Source organism: Protopterus annectens, chromosome 9.part0 (assembly GCF_019279795.1).
Source record: "Protopterus annectens isolate FY-2018-M chromosome 9.part0, PAN1.0, whole genome shotgun sequence".
In the NCBI taxonomy this organism is placed as follows: domain Eukaryota; kingdom Metazoa; phylum Chordata; order Ceratodontiformes; family Protopteridae; genus Protopterus; species Protopterus annectens.
The window spans coordinates 297,469,758-297,489,973 of NC_056743.1; the positions used below are offsets into that span (position 1 = coordinate 297,469,758).

The window sequence follows — 20,216 nt, forward strand, 5'->3', positions numbered from 1 at the left end:
TTCAAAGCAGTTCTCTAGGTGCCCACTGCTGAGAGCAAGTTACTAGCAAGTTGGAAATGACCTGTTGAAGTCAAAGAGAATGTAAGTGAACTAAACTATATGGTGAGGTAAAGCAGAACAAGGAAATGACAGCAGATATATTACATAAATATTCTAAATCCTTGGAAGGAAACTGAGGTTTTTGCTGTGATTATGTTCACAGAAGTCAAGGATCCCACAATGTGTCCTGAAGCCACTATAGGTGCAATCTTATCAGTACTCTGGAAACAAGAGGTAAGAAATTTGTTCTTAGAAGTAGGGACACATTCTTAGTTACTTGACTAGTGTACCTTGTCACGAAAGACATACTGCCAGCCCAGATTCATATGCTTGTATTACAAATGTATTAGAACTGTATGTCATATAAGATAGTTTGTACAGAGGTGTGCTGAAGAGGTAATAGTTTGTACAGAAGAGGTATTTTACAAAGTGCTTTTTAAAGATGTAACCATAGCATTCCCTTCTGGATTAAAACAGAAATGTACCCACACTATCGTAACTGTTTAGATGTATGTAATTTCACAATGAAAACTGGAACACAAGAGGTTATTGTTAAATAAAATTAAGAATTCAATACACAGGAGGTTCAGATTCAAAAGTTTACTAGTGTACACCAGGAGGCGAAAAACGTACAAGTACAGAATTTTGTCTGACATGAAACAGGAAGCACACAATTTTATATAGGTTTAACATTTAGCTATGCCCACCTTTCTGACATGATATGTCACAGGGCATCTACATCACTTTAGCTTACAATTCTTCATTCATTAAGTTTGCTGATGCTGTACATTTAAAAAAACTTTTCCTTTAGATACAATACGGCCTTGCTATCCAGCTGGTCAGTCATAATGTCTTTCTGTAAAGTTATTTATTCAAGGTTTCATATCAGTTCGAATACAATAGCAGCTTCAGTCTTTTAATGCATGTCTTTGTTCTGTTACACTTTCTCACACAGCTGCGTGATATCTAAGTAACACATATACAAGGCCATCTCATTCCGACAGGAAAGAGCAGAAGATTTCATTATTTCACACATTTAATTTCCTGACCCAGCAGATAATCACTTGAGAAAAGCATAAACATTAAAACTTGCTAAGCTAGCATTCTGTCAGGGTCAGGGATCAGCTTTTGCTTCAAGCCACACCGCAGTTTCAAAACTACTTCACATTTAGACATGAATTAATTTTACTACTATATGATTAATAGAATAAAATGCATTATACACTACTTTGCTTTTAAACTAGCATTTCTCATGTATTCAAATACACATTTTTCTAACCCTTTCCCACTTTTAATACTTTTTATTCTATTTTGAAGTATGCATAGTGTCATTTCATCTCCTAGCTTTTTCCGCTCAGGATTTTCAGCTAGGTGAGTCATTTAATCTATACTTCAGAAAAAGCGTCATCTGAAATCAATCTTTTAATTTCAAAATCTTTGATTAATCTTTTCATGCAGGGAATTCCACAGCAAACATATGCTCCTATTAGGAGTATACCCACACAAATGGCAATTAGAATGTTCATTAGGATGGAACCCCACCCCCCAACTAGGTTCTGGAAAACGTCCGTCAGTGGGTTTGGGCCTGGTTCAGTCATGGCTGATACTTGCTGAATTACCTCTAGGTGGTTATTTATCTCGTGACGATTGTCAGGAATAAAAGCACAGCATTCTTCTTTGATAAGCGCGCACGTACCACCTCTCGCCGCTAGGGTGAAGTCAAGAACCATCCGATTTTGTAGCACAACAGTTCTCATTGCATTCAGTTCATCAGTCACCAATTCTAGGGCAGAAAAAGTTGCATTACTCATTACTTCGAGAAGTTTCGACAACTTTCTCAGCTCCCAGATCGATTTGACTGCTCCATAAGCTGGGAGTATTCCTGCCCAGGATATAACACTGTCACTCAAGTCCATATGAGTCAATTCACTTTTGTCTTTTACTGAATTATGGTCTTTCCAACCAGCTTCGATCTTCCCAACTGGATTCACAGGTTTCTTAACTGGACCTTCGGATTTTCGAGCTGTTTCCCTTACGTTTCATATCTTACCCAAAGGTAATTCTGCAGTATGTCTTATTGCCGGAACCAAGTAACCCAAAAAACAACTGCCGGACCAATTCTCAGGTAACCATTTATATGCCTTTTTCCCACAAATAAAATAACAGTTTTCTACTTTAGTACTAATACGCATCAGCCCTGCATGAAACATTTTTTGATCTATAACTGACAATTGTTTAAACAAAACTGGATTTTTTTGAATGTCACTCATAGTTGTTTTCAATGAGTTTAAATACGAGTCATAATTAGTATTGCAAAAAGTATTGCCATTACTATTCTTAATATAACATCGGTAAGATATGGTTATATTGCAATTGCTCCAGCCCACCTGGAGAGTAGCATTTTTATAGAAACATATAGCTCCTTTTTGTGTGACAGGTAAAAATAAAGCTATTTTGTCCTGTGATCTCACAGTTCCTGTGTCGAAAAGTAAATTCTCCCAAGTCTTATTTATCCCCAAAGGGACAGCGGACATTACCAGTCCTCCATATGCTGTTGGTATAGCTGTACAAACCCAGCAATTTGAAATGTTCATAGTCTCTGCATACACACGTTTCATGGCCAGATATGTGTTAAAATTTGGATGCCAGTCTATAGACGTTTCATCAACTTGTGTGGTTGTGTGTAGGATAAACCACAGCAAGAGGAAAATTGTCACAATTACATTTAATAAATGTACACACAACTGGGGTTGATCTAAACTTCTATTCGCTTTGTTTTTGCCCATCTCGGTCTGGTTGTGTATCAGTCTCAAAGTTTTTATCAAGTTGAAAGTTCTTTACCGGTTTACAATGCGTTAAATGAACCCAGGACATCCTCTCGGCCACTCTAACTGCAGTAGGCGTTGCCAACAGAACCTGGTACAGTCCCTCCCACTTTGGACTCGCCCAATTCTTCCTTTTTGTCACTTTCAGCCAGACGTATGTCCCAGGAGCCAAGACTGCTTCCACCGGTCTGTTCTGTTCCTTATCTGAAAAAGAGTTAAACTGCAAAACAGATTTATTTGTTAACAGTTTTTTCATATAACTAGCTAATGAACTGTCAGCCTCCTGCTCTGCAGGCATGAGAGCTTTCCACTGAGGCACATAATATGCTCTCCCAAAAATCATTTCAAAGGGAGTCAAACCCTTTGCATTTGGAACCGTTCTCATACTCAGCAGTGCTAAAGGCAGATAGTATATCCAGCTATTTTGGGTCTCTTGTACTAGCTTCCTTAGCTTATTCTTTAGGGTACTATTGTACCTTTCCACCAGTCCTGCTGACTGTGGGTGGTAAGCACAATGGTTCTTCAAGGAGATACCAAAAAATCTCCCAAGCTGGTGAATCGTCTGATACACAAAATGTGTGCCATTGTCACTATAAATCCTCTCCGGAATGCCAAATCTAGGGATTACTTCTTTTATCAGGGCTTTCGCTACTGTTGCTGCATCCGGGTTTTTGGTTGGAAAAGCTTCTACCCATTTAGAAAACATGTCTACAATAACTAAACAAAACTTCTTCCCTTCACATTTATTCAATTCTATGAAATCCATACAAATAGTATGGAACGGGTATGGTGGTATAGGAAAACTTCCTTGCTTGGTTTTAAATGCTCCTTGTGCATGATGCTTGTTACAAGTATGACAAGCTGCACAAAATTGTTTTGTGTAATTTGTGTATCCGTATGTTTGGAATATTCGATTTACTAACTGTACCATCCCCCCTGTTGAGACATGGCACTGCCCACGGCTCAACAAAGCTGCATATCTAAATAAATTAGACGGCAATATCGGTTTTCTTTCTTTGGAAATGTACAGTCCATTCTCAAGAATTGCACCTCGTTTTGCCCATTTTTGTTTTTCTGCTTTTGTAGTAAGCATCTGCATTGTTTTTAACATGTCTAAATCTAAAATCTCAGAGGGTTGTAAATTCCTCATTTAAAAGTAAAGTTTCTGAGTCTGAGGCTGCTTGCTTTGCAGCTGCATCAGCTCGTGCATTGCCTTTCGAAATCTTATCCTGCTGTTTTGTATGAGCTACACATTTACAAATAGCTACTTTGGTAGGTAACTGAATAGATTCTAATAACTCCAAAATAAATTGTGCATGATTAATAGGTTTTCCACTGGATGTTATCATTCCTCTGTTTTTCCGTTGTTGTGCAAATACATGTACTGTAGAAAATGCATACTGACTGTCAGTATATATGTTTACACACTTGTTTTTTGCTAAAGTACATGCTCTCGTCAAAGCTATCAATTCAGCTGCTTGTGCAGATAAGTTGTGTGGTAAGGATTGAGCTTCTAAAATTTCAGTGTCTGTAACTACTGCATACCCTACCAGATTCTTCCCTGTAGGACCCCTTCTGCATGAGCCGTCCACGTAATATGTCACCTCGGCATTATCCAAGGGCATATCTGTAAGATCTTGTCTAGGTAAAGCTAACTGTTCAATTTCCTGCAGGCAGCTGTGTGGTGTGCCCTCCACAGGAGTTGGAAGTAATGTTGATGGATTCAATGTTGTACATCATTCAATTGTCATATGAGGTTGGCTCAGCAGTATAGTCATACATGAAAGATGTCTAGCAGGAGAAAGGTATGCCACTTTCTCTTGCAGTAAAATTATTGCAACTGCATGAGGCACTCTCAATGTGAGAGGGTGGAATAACACCACTGAGGCCGAAGCCTGTACTGCCATTGCAGCTGCAACTACTGCTTGTACACAGTGAGGCAAAGATCGCGCCACTGGGTCTAACTGTGATGAATAGTAGGCTATGGGGCGTTGCTTGTCCCCATGTTGTTGCGTCAATACTGACGTCATATATCCTTGCTTACAATCTACGGTCTGAAAGAACCGTTTGTGATAATTTGGAAGTCCTAAAACTAATGAAGAAGCTATCAACTGCTTCAACCTGCAGAAAGCCGTTTCTGCTTCAGTTGTCCATTGTAAAATATCTTGTGCTGCCATGGGTGTCTTATATATCAAATAAGTCAGTGGAGCAGATTCCAAAGCATAATTTGGTATCCAGCTCCGACAAAAATTAGTTGTACCTAAGAAAGACATCATTTCTTTCTTGGTTGTTGGTTTGGGTGCTTGGAAAATCGCTGTTTTTCTTTCCTCATCTAGTATTCTACCTTCATTGGATATTACATATCCTAGGTATCTAACTTGTTTTCTCCAAAGTTGTAACTTACTTTTGTTTACTTTGTGTCCTTGTGTTGCTAAAAATTTCAATAATGCTACTGTATCCTCCCTGCACTGTTGCTGGGTGGGAGTTGCAAGCAAGATGTCATCTACATAAAGTAGAATTTGACTACCTCCCAGTGGGGTAAATCCTGACAGGTTGCTAGCCATTTCTTGTGCAAAAATTGTTGGGCTCTCACAATATCCCTGTGGTAGTCGAGTATATGTATACCTTTTACCCTGAAATGTAAATGCAAACCAATATTGACTATCAGGATGTATAGGTATTGAAAAGAAAGCATTGCTAATATCTACCACAGAGGAATACTTCTGTTGCGGTTCTAAATAATTTAACAAAGTATGTGGGTCTGGAACCGTGGGTGCTCTAGGTATTACTGCATTGTTTACAGCTTGTAAATCTTGTACCATCCGCCATTCCCTATTTGCTTTTTTAACAGGAAATAGGGGTGTATTACATGGTGAATCAGGAGATTCTACCAGTACTCCTTCTTTGAGTAATGCTGCTATTATAGGCTTAATTCCTATTTCTGCATCCTTTCTCAAAGGGTATTGTCTTTTCTGTGGTCTGAAAGCTGACTTTGGGGTTATTGTAACTGGTCCTGCTGTTCGAATAAGTCCTACATCTGACTTGCCTGTTGACCAGAGAGTTGTTGGAATTTCACATAAGGTCTTTTCTTCTTCTTCTAATAAAAATGCTAATCAGCTGTCCTCACTAGATTGCAAGTGTACAGCTGGATGTGTCTGTGTCAACCAATTCAGTTTTTGTTTTTGTATCCCTTGTTCTGATAGTTCTAAATCAGTCTGTTTCTCCCATCTTGTTACTTTTTCTCCTAAATCTGCCCATCTGACACTTTTGTTCTTTGTCAAGCTGACATGTGGTAACCGATTTGATCTATACAATGCAAGGAATTCTTGAGGTAACGAACAGCTAACTACACTGTTCCCTTTAGTATCCCAGTACAAAGTACGCAAAACCAATCTAGTTGCACGATTTCTAAACAATTCTTGCTCATACTCTCTATCAGGTCCTGGTATAGTACAGTAGTATAGAGTACAGTGTAACAAATGCTGTCGATCAGTGTCAAGGGAGGGGGCTTTACTGATGGCTATGTTCATCAGTTCCTCGGTTACTGCCCCTGGACCAGTCGTGACTAGGTCCTGGCTGTACCAGTAAAAGTTTCACCCTCCGTTTGCACTACAAAGGTATCCATTTGTCTCTGTGCCTCCATACCTTGTACAGTTGGAACTACTGCTATGCCAAATATCTGCATAAGGTCCCTGCCCAATAGGTTTACTGGACACTTTGCAGACACAACTATTTTACTTCTCTGGGTCATACCTGAAACAGGGTCAGTTATTGCTATATCATGGGAAAGTGGTTCCCTGTATAGCTGTCCATTTGCGGCTTTTACTAGTATATAATCAGGTGATTCAAAAATGTTCTGGTAACTTGGAGGGGTGTATCAAAGTCCGTGACGCTCCTGAGTCACACAGGAATTTGACTTCCCTTCCCTCCACCAGAAGTGTAACTTCCGGTTTTGTATCCGCTAAGTAGAGCTCTAAGCTCAATAATGCTAAGTCCAAAATTTCACTTTCTTCATCCTCCATATCTATTTGCACTTCCTCTACTCCTTCTATCACATTTACATTTGCTTTTTGTTTCTTACCTTTTCCTGATGATTTCTGACTTTCACTTGACGTATCCTCACTATCATATAGTCAGTCCTCATCTCCTTTATCTTCTGTAATTACCTTTTTGTTTTGCCTACAATCCCTTGCTAGATGCCCTTTTTCCCGCATTTGAAGCATTCACCTCTCTTTTTCCTCTCTTCAAAATCTTCTGATCGTTTATCAGACTGTTTGTTTCCCTGGGCATTCTTCTTGCCCTTTTTACCTGACTGTAATACAAATACTTCAGCTCCGTCTTCAGCAGTGAAGACTTGTGCCTTCTTTTTACTATTAAAATGTCTCTCAGCATGTCTAGCGTATTCGAGTAAGGCTTGTAGCCTCCCTGTTTGATGATCTATCATATGCTTCGTAATGAAGCTACTAATAGGTGCAATGCAACCCTTCAAAAATGCATTTTTTAATTGTTGTTCATACGGGGAATCATTTGTTTGGTTCTCAGGAACCGACATACCACTATGATTATTAAAACATTCTAATAATCTAGCATAATATCCATCTATTGTCTCATTTTCCTGCTGTATGCATTGATTAATGCAAGTCCAGTCTGCTCTAGGTTTCCATTTCTCAGAGATTCGGTCTATCAGACCTTTCACTCTGTTGTCTAACTCTGCATCACTATGTGGGAGTGGCCCAAGTTCTGCATTACGAGGATTCCAGTTGCCACAAATCATGTGCCAATCTGGACCTATAATTTGTCTTACTACTTTTTCTACTTCTTCCCCATTCAAGTGGTAACTTAACCTCATGCCTTGTAAATCTTCTAAAAATTTCATAAAATTAACTTTCGGATGGGGGATTCCCTCAGTAGCCTTCCTGATGTCTTCCGGTGTCCATCGTCTATATACTAAGAGTGTTGGGTCTTGCCCTTCCTGTCCTGCCTGAGGATTTGGAACTTCTATAAGTGGGCATATTTCTTCCTCACTCTCATCCTGTAGATTTTTCTCTATTTGGTATGATTCTGTGTCCCTATGTGTTTTTCGTGTTCGGGACCTAGTCTCAATAGGATCTCAAACAAATGGTTGTGGTCTTACTGAAACTTCAGGATAACGTGGAGGTGGACCACCCTGTCCACTCGCTTCATATCCTGAAAAGGGTAAGGGAGGGGGCAAGGGAGGAGGAGGAGGAGCTGTAGCTATTACCAAGTTATTATCCTCTTTGTCTAAAAATAATGTTTTTGAATTTTTAAGCTTCTGTTCTCTACGATTTGCTTCCTCAATCCACCTGTGTGCTTGAGGAATGCCTAGTTGGCGTTGCTTTTTTGCCTGATCTCCTGCATCAGATTTAAGCTGTTTAAGGAGGTTAACTAGTGAAGGTTTATCTAGTTTACCATCAAATTCATATTTATTAACCCATTTCGTATAATACCTAACGTTATCAGAACGTTGTAATTGCATGTATTTTGCGTCTTCGGTTAGGGGCGGATCTCGTGAGGTTTTAGTGCACTGATTACCCATATCAAAGAAAATGTTACGTAACCCTTTTTTATCACGTGATATAAATTTCTTAGTTCCTGTTTACAGTTTATCTAGAATAACTGTCTACCTTATTCTGTTACCCTGATCTATGACCAAATATACAGTACTTCCTTTTGTCCCTGATCTGCAAAACAAATCTTGACAACAATATACTGTAACCTAGTCCCTGATCTAAAACAGAAAAAAGGCAAATTCTTCCTACCTGAGCCTCCGGTATTGAAAATCGTTCAAATTCCGCTCTTCGGCCACAGATTAGAAAGTGGCCAGCCTCTTTACACATGACACTTCAGTCGGAGGTCTTTTCACTCAAGAAGAACCATTTCGGTAACTTCTCCTGCGCAGTATTCGACCACCGATACGCTCTGATCTGCAGCTTACCAAGGGAATTCCGTCTCGAAAGGACCAAACTGTTAAATAAAATTAAGAATTCAACACACAGGAGGTTCAGATTCAAAAGTTTACTAGTGTACACCAGGAGGCAAAAAACGTACAAGTACAGAAGTTTGTCTGACATGAAACAGGAAGCACACAATTTTATATAGGTTTAACATTTAGCTATGCCCACCTTTCTGACGTGATATGTCACAAGGCATCTACATCACTTTAGCTTACAATTCTTCATTCATTAAGTTTGCTGATGCTGTACATTTAAAAAAACGTTTCCTTTAGATACAATACGGCCTTGCTATCCAGCTGGTCAGTCATAATGTCTTTCTGTAAAGTTATTTATTCAAAGTTTCATATCAGTTCGAATACAATAGCAGCTTCAGTCTTTTAATGCATGTCTTCTCACACAGCTGCGTGATATCTAAGTAACACATATACAAGGCCATCTCATTCCGACAGGAAAGAGCAGAAGATTTCATTATTTCACACATTTAATTTCCTGACCCAGCAGATAATCACTTGTGAAAAGCATAAACATTAAAACTTGCTAAGCTAGCATTCTGTCAGGGTCAGGGATCAGCTTTTGCTTCAAGCCACACTGCAGTTTCAAAACTAATTCACATTTAGACATGAATTAATTTTACTACTATATGATTAATAGAATAAAATGCATTATATACTACTTTGCTTTTAAACTAGCATTTCTCATGTATTCAAATACACATTTTTCTAACAGTTATCTTCAGAAAAATAGCTGAAATTAAATTACCTTATGGCCATGTAATTAAAGAATGTTATCTTTCAGTTTTGGTGCAGTAACAGACACAATGTCGAGAACTAAATGTTTTCTGCATTGTCTTGGAAGCGTTTGATTGTTTCATGACTTCCAGGATCTGCCTTAGATCTATGAAAAGCCATTGTCTATGTATTTTCACAGGTAGATGCTAAATACTACCAGCTGCATCAGTGGGGGGTTAACCTGGGATAGAGCCAGATGACAAGAAATAATGTAATTCTGCAAGCTACCCCTGCAGTAATATTTGTTATTAATTTACGAACTGCCTGAGAGAGAGATAGTATTCTGTATTTTGTCTTTGACCTGAAAATGTCAAGATCCACTCACCACATCTGCCTTGTTTGCTCTGAAATAAGTTATTAGCGTATAGTAATTCTCTTAGATACAGTCAGGAATATAGCAAAGCTTAGCTTAGATGTTTTTCTATATTTATTTGAGACTGTCCTGCAATGTTGTTTTAAATATTTGCTGTGATTTTGAACTCTGATGTAACTATAAGTATATGCTGAGTATCTTCTTATTTTTTTATTATTTATTATTAAATATATTTAAACCTTTCATTGTGGCTGATCTGTGGAGAGACATATTTATGTTCTGAGAGTAGTTGCATATTTATTTGGTGACACTGTGTAGGCCACTCCTAATAGCCTTGCTCTTGGCCAACCTACCATTTGTATTGATAGTAACATTACACAGTAAGATTGGACACCCTTTGTTAAGGGCATTAAAGTAGCTGATAAGGAGGTGGCTAGTGGCAGTAATAACTACCTTATAGTCTGGGCAGAAGGGGGCATAATTGGTAAACATATGCCAGCCTTTCTCAGTGGTGTGTGTGTGTGTGTGTGTGTGTGTGTGTGTGTGTGTGTGTGTGTGTGTGTGTGTGTATATGTGTTAGCTACTTGGTCAGGGACACAAAGCACTTGTTGGACAGAGAGAGTGTTGGAGGTCTAGGCTTGGCTACTCAGCTGAGATCTCAACTCTATAGCTGTGCCAGTGGGGAGTCTTACTGCGGATCTGGAGAAAGAAAGAGAAACCCGCCCCAGACTGACTATGGTCTCTGTGTACTCTTAAGCGAAAATGCACTTGATGCAGTGAGCTGGAAATATTGTGTGTATGTATCTGTCATCCTCCCAGTGTACGTCCCCCACTGGTGCTAGTGGTGAGGATTGAGGCTCCTTCATTACTGGGCCAATGGTGGGGCATCACACACCTTACTCGAACACAGAACTGAAACTCTATCTGGTGAAAAAGTAACCAGAGTCCCAATGGCATGAAGGTACATGGAAAATGTTGAAACTTGGCACTGAAATGAATCCCAGAGTGAGCAGCATATGTTAAACATGTTAATGCTTGACATGTCTATACAGTATTTCAAATGTCTCTTAACTTATGCCTCAAATGGGTGAAGTAGCTGAAAGATGTGATATGGAAAGTGGGGTTGGCATGATGGTTAAGGTCCTTACTTCAAAGACACAAGGTAAAAGGTGTGATTCTGACCATAGGTTATTGGCTAGCCTCAAAATGGAACTTTAGGGCAGTTAGCCTAGTATTCACCTATGAAGATGCCTATCCACTTTGGAGTTAACAAAGAAACAGTAGAAAATCTCATTAACTCATGAAACCAAGAATAAAACAACATTCTTAAAATCTGATTACCTATTCCACTTTTAAGTTATGTCATTTGGACTTCATAGTGTACTAGTAACATTTCAAAGACTAATGGATAGGGTCCTTATCTGTCAGATACTGTAACATGGCCTACCCTAACAATGTAATGACCTTTTTAGAAGTCTGAAAAAGCCAGCTCCTCAAGGTCCACCCTGTATTGGACTCCTTTTGTAAGGATGAACTGATGAGCATCCCAGTGGGATGTTAGAACCATTAAATGTGCTGCATAAAAGGCAGGAAGATAGCAAAGCCACAGGTAAAGATGTTGGAACTGGAATGTAACTTGCCTACTTCGACTACCAAGAGGCATCTCAAGGCTAATTAATACCTAAATTTATCCTGTGTGCAGCATGCAGGGAAAAAAACAGTCCAGAGGTCAATTCTGTAGATTTCAAAATCCAGGTTTATTTACTGGGACAGAAATAAAAATATATTCTCTTCACATTTTCTAGGATGTAACTCAGGACAAAGAGTTCTTATACACAGTTGTTTTAGGAAATAAGCAGTCTAATCATTGATTGCAAATACTTTCATAGTTCAACTTTCGGACACACATTTGTATTGTTCATTCTTTTTTAAAAGGTTCACTGATTATAGACAGAATATACGGTTCATCCAAATTTCTCCAGCTTCAGCAGATATCATCCCACAGACAATTCATTCTAATACTGGAAAACAATTTCTCAATACTAGAGGAAACATTTCTTCCAGTAGTGGGTATCATTACCTTTTGATTTCTTTCCAGTCCCAGGAAACTGTTTCTAGCTTTCTCTTTGTAGTGCCTTAACTCATTTTACCTTATGGATGGGCAGCACAGCCATCCACACTCCAGGATGGGTTGGTGGATTAGGTTCATAGTAGACAATTGATCATTAAGATTATCAGCAGCATAGTCACTACAATTTAATTGCTAACCCTGCCCTTAAGAGACTGAGAACGCAGACCTGGGGTAAATTTACAGTTACCAATCTGATCATATAGTTTAGATTTATAGAGTGCTGGGTTTTGATATTTTTGATATAGAGGGGGGAATTAATTTCAGTGGTGGGAATCCTTTGAAAGAAGTATTTGTAACACCAGCAGGCTTTGTTTATATTGTAGTGTAGATTTAGGTTCCTAGAATGGATATTTGTGGTGTTTGCAGTTTTAGAAGTGTATAACTCAATAAAAATCTGCTCAAACAACAGAGAACTCAAAGCAGAAATGCAAGCAACCTCCTCCCCCAACACAGCCCAAATGACACATAGCCCACAAACTCAGTGTGCCACTCAACCACAGCCCATAAGGCATAACAAAGTACCCAACACTCTAGTCGTAAGTGACTCTATAGTCAGGCACACTGATGTTCCACTCACCAGGCTAAACAAGGAGAAAGTTACTGTCAGCTGCCTGTTGGGTTCCAGCATCCACCACATAACGCACACACTCAGGTCACTCCACAACATGTACAACTATGACTCTGCCATTGTCCATGTTGGTGTGAATGACCTGAGATGTACCTCCCTGGGCTACATGAAGAGACATGGAGGAGCACTCCGATCTTGTAGCCCAGGCAGGTATGACCCAAGCCCTGAGTAGTATCCTGCTATCACCCAGAAAGATACCACAGTACAAGGACAAAATGATTGACTTCAACAATTGGCTAAGCTTCTGCTGTCATTCTAAGGGGATCCAGTATCTGTCTGCCTGGAATGACATGATCAACAGACAACGATGCTTTGCCAGAGATGGCCTGCACCTGTTGCCCTTGGGTTTCTGGATAATGGCTAAGGCTCTTGCCACCCCTATAGTGCCTTTTTTAGGCAAGGTTCAAATGACAAATTCACCACTGTAACACGTACAAGCAAGCAAAAACTGAGGGTAATGCTACTCAGTGCTAGAAGTGTAAACCTCAGAATGCATTCACTCGAGTGTCCATATTCATTAAGGATAGCCACACCTCCAGGCTAGTTGCTCAGCATAATGCATCCGAGATTATCCAAGTGCAACTAAATCTAGGCAAGACCGCAATCCAAATTTTAACTTGCTACAGATCCCCCAGCATGCCCCAGGATTCCCACTCCTCATTTCTTGATACACTGGAAGATATTAGGGTGCAACCCAACACCCTCAAAATGGGCAATTTCAACTACCTCAACATTAACTGGGAAAACTACTCATGTACCAACTCTTTTGCTCAACGTTTTCTGTAATTCATAAATTCCAATGCCTTGGATCAACTTATCCACACCCCCACCAGGGGCAGCAATATTCTAGACCTGATCATTACCAACATGGGCGACTGGTGTTCCACACCAGAGATCAATTCCTTGTTGGTCAGATCCGACCACAAGCTAATCACCCTAGACATCCACATCCCGCCCCCACCTCCATTAGGGAAACCACTGTAAAAAATGTCTCCAAAGCCAACTTCATGCTTCTTAAGACAGAAATGGCAAACTTCACGACACTCATGCAGATGGACAATAGAGGTACGACTGCTGAATCCTACACAAATGCACTTTATAAGCACTTATATGAGTGCATGGATTGTGCTATCCCTAACAGAACCAAGATGCTGTCCTCTAAAAAAAAGAAGTCAATCTAGTGGTCCCCTGCCATAAACAAACTCTACAACAGAAGAAAGAAACTGTTGCAAAAAAGAGTAAAATCCCATGATTGGAGGAACTCCCTGGTCAGCCTCAGTAAGAAGCTGAGATCCCTCATAAAATCCTCCAAAGCTGGTTACGAAAACAAAATTGCCACTGATTCTAAAGACAACCACAAAGCATTCTATAGCTATATCAAGAATCTCAATGGCAACACTCAGATCTGCTCTGAGTTACAGCACAATGGCACTAAATATACAGAACCAACTGATATTGCCAACATCCTGGCAGATAGGTTCAGTGCTAACTTTACTCCTCTCTCACCCCCTAAAGGGCCCATCTCTATACCGGAAGAATGCAAAGTTCCTGTAATCACGGCTGCACAGGTAAAAACCACACTCTCCAAAGCCAATAACACAGCATCCATGGGACCTGACAACATCCCAGGCTGCATTCTATATGAACTACAGAATGAACTGGCACCCCACCTAAGCACCATGTTCAATCATAGCCTCACCTCAGGCTTTGTCCCTACTGAATGGTGCACAGTGACGGTTATCTCACTCCACAAAGGGCGAGCCACCACGGACCCCGGGAACTACCTCCCCATTAGCCTAACGAGCCTGATCCGCAAGGCCATGAAATATATCATCATGGAACTTATAAACAAAGACAGTGGTAATCTCCAAACTCTGGACCCCACCCAGTTTGGGTTTGTAAAAAGCAGATCATGTCTCCTAAACCTGATAGACTTCTTTGAAGCAGTCACCAAAGCCGTAGACAAGGGTAAGGTGGTTCACACAGCCTATCTAGATCTTACCAAGGCTTTTGACACCATCCCACACTCTGGAATTATGGATAAACTCACTAAACTAGGTATAAATCCCTATGTTACAAGATGGGTTGCCAACTGGCATACTGACAGAACCCAAACTGTGAAAGTAGCAGCCTCCAAATCCGACTTCAGACCAGTCACAAGTGGAGTTCTACAGGGTTCAGTCCTGGGGCCTCTCCTGTTTGGTATCTACTTTTCTGAAGTACAGGCCAACACAGAAGGTCTTTGGCTAACGAAGTTCACAGATGACTGCAAACTAGGAGCCATAATCGTAACGCCTAATGATGTGGACATCCTACAAAAGGTCCTCACTGAGACAGATGCCTGGTGTTAAAGCCATGGCCTCAAACTCAGTGCCAAAATGTGCATTGTCATCCTCTTTGGTAAAAACTCTGTACCCATCAGCTACCACTTAGGTGGTAGTCTACTTAACACTGAACATGTGATAAGAGACCTTGGGACACAGGTGGACAGTAGTCTCTCCTTTGATAATCACATCACCACAGTAGTTAGGAAGTCCTTCTACGTGGCACACCTCATCACAAAAGGTTTGTCATCCAGGAAAAAATAAGTCATTGTTTCCCTCTACTCATTACTCATTAGACCCATTACAGAGTACAGTGCCCCTTTTGGTATGTACCTCACAAGACATCTACAACAACTGGAAAGGCTGCAGAAATGCCTCACAAAGAGGATTACTGGCCTCAAACAGATGCCGTATGCAGACCATCTCAAAAAACAACAGCTTTCGCATATTGCCTACTCAGAGGTGATCTCTGCCTAACATACAAAGCTATGTCAAACCCAGAGCTGTTGGACATGCTCCACTTAAAGAAATCCCAATCCCTCTGAGCTACACGCTCTAGGGACCTAAACCTTGTCACCACAATAAACAGAACATGCTGGAAGGGTAGATTCCTGTCCCAGAGACTTCCCATACTCTGGAACAAAGTGCCTGTCTATGTCAAACAAAGCTCCTCGTTAGCACTCTTCAAGAAAAATGTTGATGATTGGATGGGAAATAGGAAATTCACCTCAGGGATCACCTTTGGGGCACTGCTCCACAGGGGCACAAGAAAACAATTTTCTTGGGTGGTGAAAGTCAGAGTACCTTTTCGGCTAGGCTTATATAGGCCCTAGGGCCAATAGCCTAGTACCTACCAATGAACCTATGAACGTATGAGTGGATTACAAACTGGTTAACAGACAGATCCTATTCTATTAGGGCAGAAAGCAACCAAAGGACAAGGACATTTCTTCAACTTAACCACTAATGAGAATGAGATGCTGAAGCAGCTAAAGGCAACAGATAGTTTGGTTATCAAGCCTGCTGATAAGGGAGGATGTATAGTGGTGATGGAAGCCATATGGTACAAGCTCAAAATGCTCTCTATGTTGGATGATGAAAGAACGTATAAGAGACTAAGTTATAGTGAAGCTACGACTAAGGTAGATCGTTTTCGTAGCCACTTATATGACCTATTGATAGAGACAAATATCTCGCAAGAACTATATGAGTTCTTTGATTGTCCCAAACCTATGTTTCCATACATCAGTGGACTCCCCAAAATTCATAAGGATCCAGTTGACCCACCCCTACGTCCCATAGTTTCTGGAAGGGGGTGGGTAAATAAACCTGTTTCCATGTACGTGGAGAATGAATTAAAGAAGGCCCTGCCACTAGCAGGAACTGTATTGAAGGACTAAGGAGACTTTCTGGAAAAACTCTTTTTAGTTACCAAGGGTCTTAAAAATATAAAGATTTGCTACTAGTGACAATGGACATCAAGAGCTTGTTTACAGTGATTCCGAATGACTATGGACTACAGGCAATAAGATCTTTCTTAGCAAGGAACAGTATGGAAGCAGAACCAATATGTTCCTTGTTTGAACTCATATTGGAAAATATCTTTATGTATGGGGACTCTTTCTATTTGCAGACATGGGGTGTGGCTATGGACACCCCGTGCACAAATAGTTACTCCAATTTGGTTCTGGCTGAGTGGGAACACAATGAACTGTTACCTAGTACCTTAAAACAATATCTAGTGTACTATGGTCGTTTTGTGGATGATGTATTTATCCTTTGGAGAGGCAGCTCTACACAATTGGACCTTTTTGTTAACTTCATCAACGAGAGCACAGATTTTCTAGAGTTTGTGGTCAAACATTCTTCGGAAACCATAGAATATCTGGCTGTAAAGATCCATCTGCACCCTGATAGAGGTTTCAGTACAGGAATTCATAAAAAAGAAACCTGGAGAAATCATTTTTTCCATAGGGGGGGTATGCACTTGGGACATATCTTTGATAACATCTTTGAGAATCAGATCTTAAGAACTTCAAGATTATGTACTGAGAATGAAGACTTTGTAGCAGAAGAGAGAAATATTGAGACGTATTTAAGGAAAAGATCTTATAAAAGAAAGAATTTAAGACTGAAGCATGATCTACAGGAATTAAGGAGAGGAAAGGGACGCCCCTACTTCTCTGAACCTACATCGACTCATCTTGAGAGTCTGGATTTTAAAACTCAGTCACAGCAACTTAAATGTTTGTCAACATACACTGCTGACAATAAGCAAGTATGTGAAGTTATTAGGAAGTTTTGGCCAGTATTGACAACAGATGACAATGTAAGACATCGTAGGTGAATGGCCCAGATTCCTATATAAGAATAAGAATAATTTGAAACATCTCATTTGCAACAAAGATGGTTTTGAAAGAAATAGGCCCAATTCTCATAGAAAGGGCACTTTCAAATGCCTGAGATGCAAATCTTGCAACTCCATTGACAGCTCCAATACTTTTGTACATCCATACTCCAGGCAACAGTACAATTTTAATGTTTATGCTGATTGTACTAGTTCCCACATTATATACTTAGCGACTTGCTGCCAATGTAGTGCTTTCTATGTTGGTAAAACAGATCAATGCCTTAAGGAAGGTATCCTTAGACATTTAAGGAACATCAAACAGAAAGATCCCAATAATGCCTTAGCAGCCCACATAATACAGTATCCTTCTCATCACTTTGTATTTAAGGCCATAGAGGCAGTCTATCAGACCACAAGAGGAGGCAATGTTCATAATCAGATAGAGTTAAGGGAAACATGCTGGATAGTTAATTTAAGAGCGAACAGATCACCAGGCTTGAATACCATTGTGCCATTAAAACCTGCACTTAAGATTAGAAGGAATACGATCAGCAAGCTTACTTGAATGATGCTTCATCAATATAATGTATTCACATCCATAGCTACTAGTTTTCTCATATATAATCTCATAGTAAAAAGAAGTACTGTGCCTTTAATTATAATGAAGGAAATGATACCTCTTTGCTATCTGGCCTCCTTTTGGTTTGCAACAAGGGTGTGTCACAGATGAATGGCTGTGATGCCTTATAAATACAAAAGCTGAACAGTCCTTTTTATACGATCTGAGGAAGGCATATTTGCCGAAAGCGCTTATCAGAAGACTGAGGACTGCTTGTTTTATGCTATATTCTTTTTTATTAAAGTTTTGATTTTATTATTAAGTTTTACTGCCGTGGTGGACAACAGAAATATAAGACCATTGGCATTTGCAAATGTTGTAAATCCTTAAAATCCAGGTTTTTTTTCCCCCGATCGCCGATGTTTAAGCATAGCACAGCACCGCTCAAACATGCTGTGCTTTAAATAAAATGAAAACAATTGAAAAATAGCCAAAAATGGGCATTTTCACTAAAAAGCTTGTTCTGCCATGCAGGTGAATGGCAGGCTGAAAACAACATGGCCATTGAGTAGTGGTTGCTAAGGGGGGGGGGGCTCAGTGTGAGAGATGTAACCAAGCATTAGTAGGCAATCATATGCAAATGAGGATAAAGATAGTGAATCCCAATTTTCCTCGGCATGTGAGCCATGTCCCTAGAATGTAAGTGTAGGAGTAGGGGAGTAGTAGAGTAGAAGATAGGTGATATCATGAGGGGGTATGTCTGAAAGACTGTAAGCTTATTGGAGCACAGTGGCTTGTGTTTGCCCTGAGTTGCTCAGGATTGCAAGAGGCATGTCTACAGTTGTCCTAGCTGAAAATAAGAAACCAAAGGCGTACGCCGTGGATATATCTGAAATTTCTTGCAAACGGGCACACAGCGTGTGCGTGCATGTGTGCACTTGTTTGCGCGGTGCTGCCCCTTGTGGAAACAGAAAGGGAAAAGAAGTAGTAGGAAGTTAACCAAGGAGAGCTAGCAGAGCTGCCAGGTGAAATATATCAGAATCAGCCAATTACACAGGCAGTAGACTAGCCCAGCTCAGCCCAGCACTTTAAACTCTGCAAACAGCAGTCTACCCTGTTTTTTCCCAAGAACTCTGCAACACTGCAGTATACAAAGAGTGAAAACTTAAAAAGCTTAAGTCAGACAAAATGTTAGGGGCTGCTATTGCTATCATAAACCAACATGTGCAAGATGCTGAGGGTGGTGATGTTGTGAATGCTGCTGAGCAACTCACAGTGAGGAGACGGAGAAGAGTGTACAGACCCAGGGTAACCTACCAGGGGCTACATGAGGTGGAGATAGTGGAGCGCTATAGAGTGGACAGAGACCTCCTGCAGCAAATTGTTGAGTTGTGCCGGCCATGCCTCACACACAGAACCAACAGAGGGGAACCCTTCCCAGTGGATACCAAGGTATGTGTTGGCCTATGAATATTAGCTACAGGTACCTTCCAGAGACCAACTGGTGATATGATGGGGGTTTCACAGGTATCAGCGTCCAGGGTAGAGCACCAGTTCTTGGATGCCATGTCAGCACATGTCGGTGAGCATGTATATTTTCCCAATTCCAGTGAGGCATTGGCCAGCAATATGCGTCTTTTCCACCAAATAGCAGAATACCCTGAGGTAGTGGGTACAATAGACTGCACGCACATACACATCAAAGCACAACCCGATTAGCGGAGTAGGGTCTACATCAACCGCAAGGGCTTCCCCTCCATCAACTGCCAGGTCATGTGCAATGCCCAGGGCATAATAATGAATGTGTGTGCTGGTTGCCCTGGAAGCTATCATGATTCACACATCTGGCATCTGAAGCAGCTGTACCAGAAATTTGCCAATGGGGACATCCCTGACGGTCACCTAGTGGGGGATGCCGGATACGCACTAGAGCTGTGGCTGATGACACCCATCAGAAATGCACACACACCCGAACAAGAACTCCATAATGAGGGACACACACAAACAAAAAACATTATTGAGCATGTGTTTGGGATGCTCAAGTCACGGTTCAGGTGCCTGGACACATCTGGTGGAGCCTTGCAGTACTCACCAACTACATGTACCCAAATTGTCATGGTATGTGCCATGCTACACAGTATGATCCTGTGAAAACAGCTGCAGCAGGAACAGCATGGGGCAGGGCCAAACAGCTCCCCCACACTTGCCAAGGCCTGCACAGGTACAGCGTGACTCAGAGGAGGAACAACCTGAGCCTGCCCCAGTAGGCAGAAGGAGGCATGCC

General features: G+C 40.7%; 1 protein-coding gene across 1 annotated transcript in view; it reads left to right on the top strand.

The window, feature by feature from the left end:
- PNPLA2 (patatin like phospholipase domain containing 2) overlaps positions 1-20,216 on the top strand; it is a 930,557-nt gene that overhangs the window by 251,530 nt on the left and 658,811 nt on the right. The gene's annotated exons all lie outside the window — the stretch shown is intronic.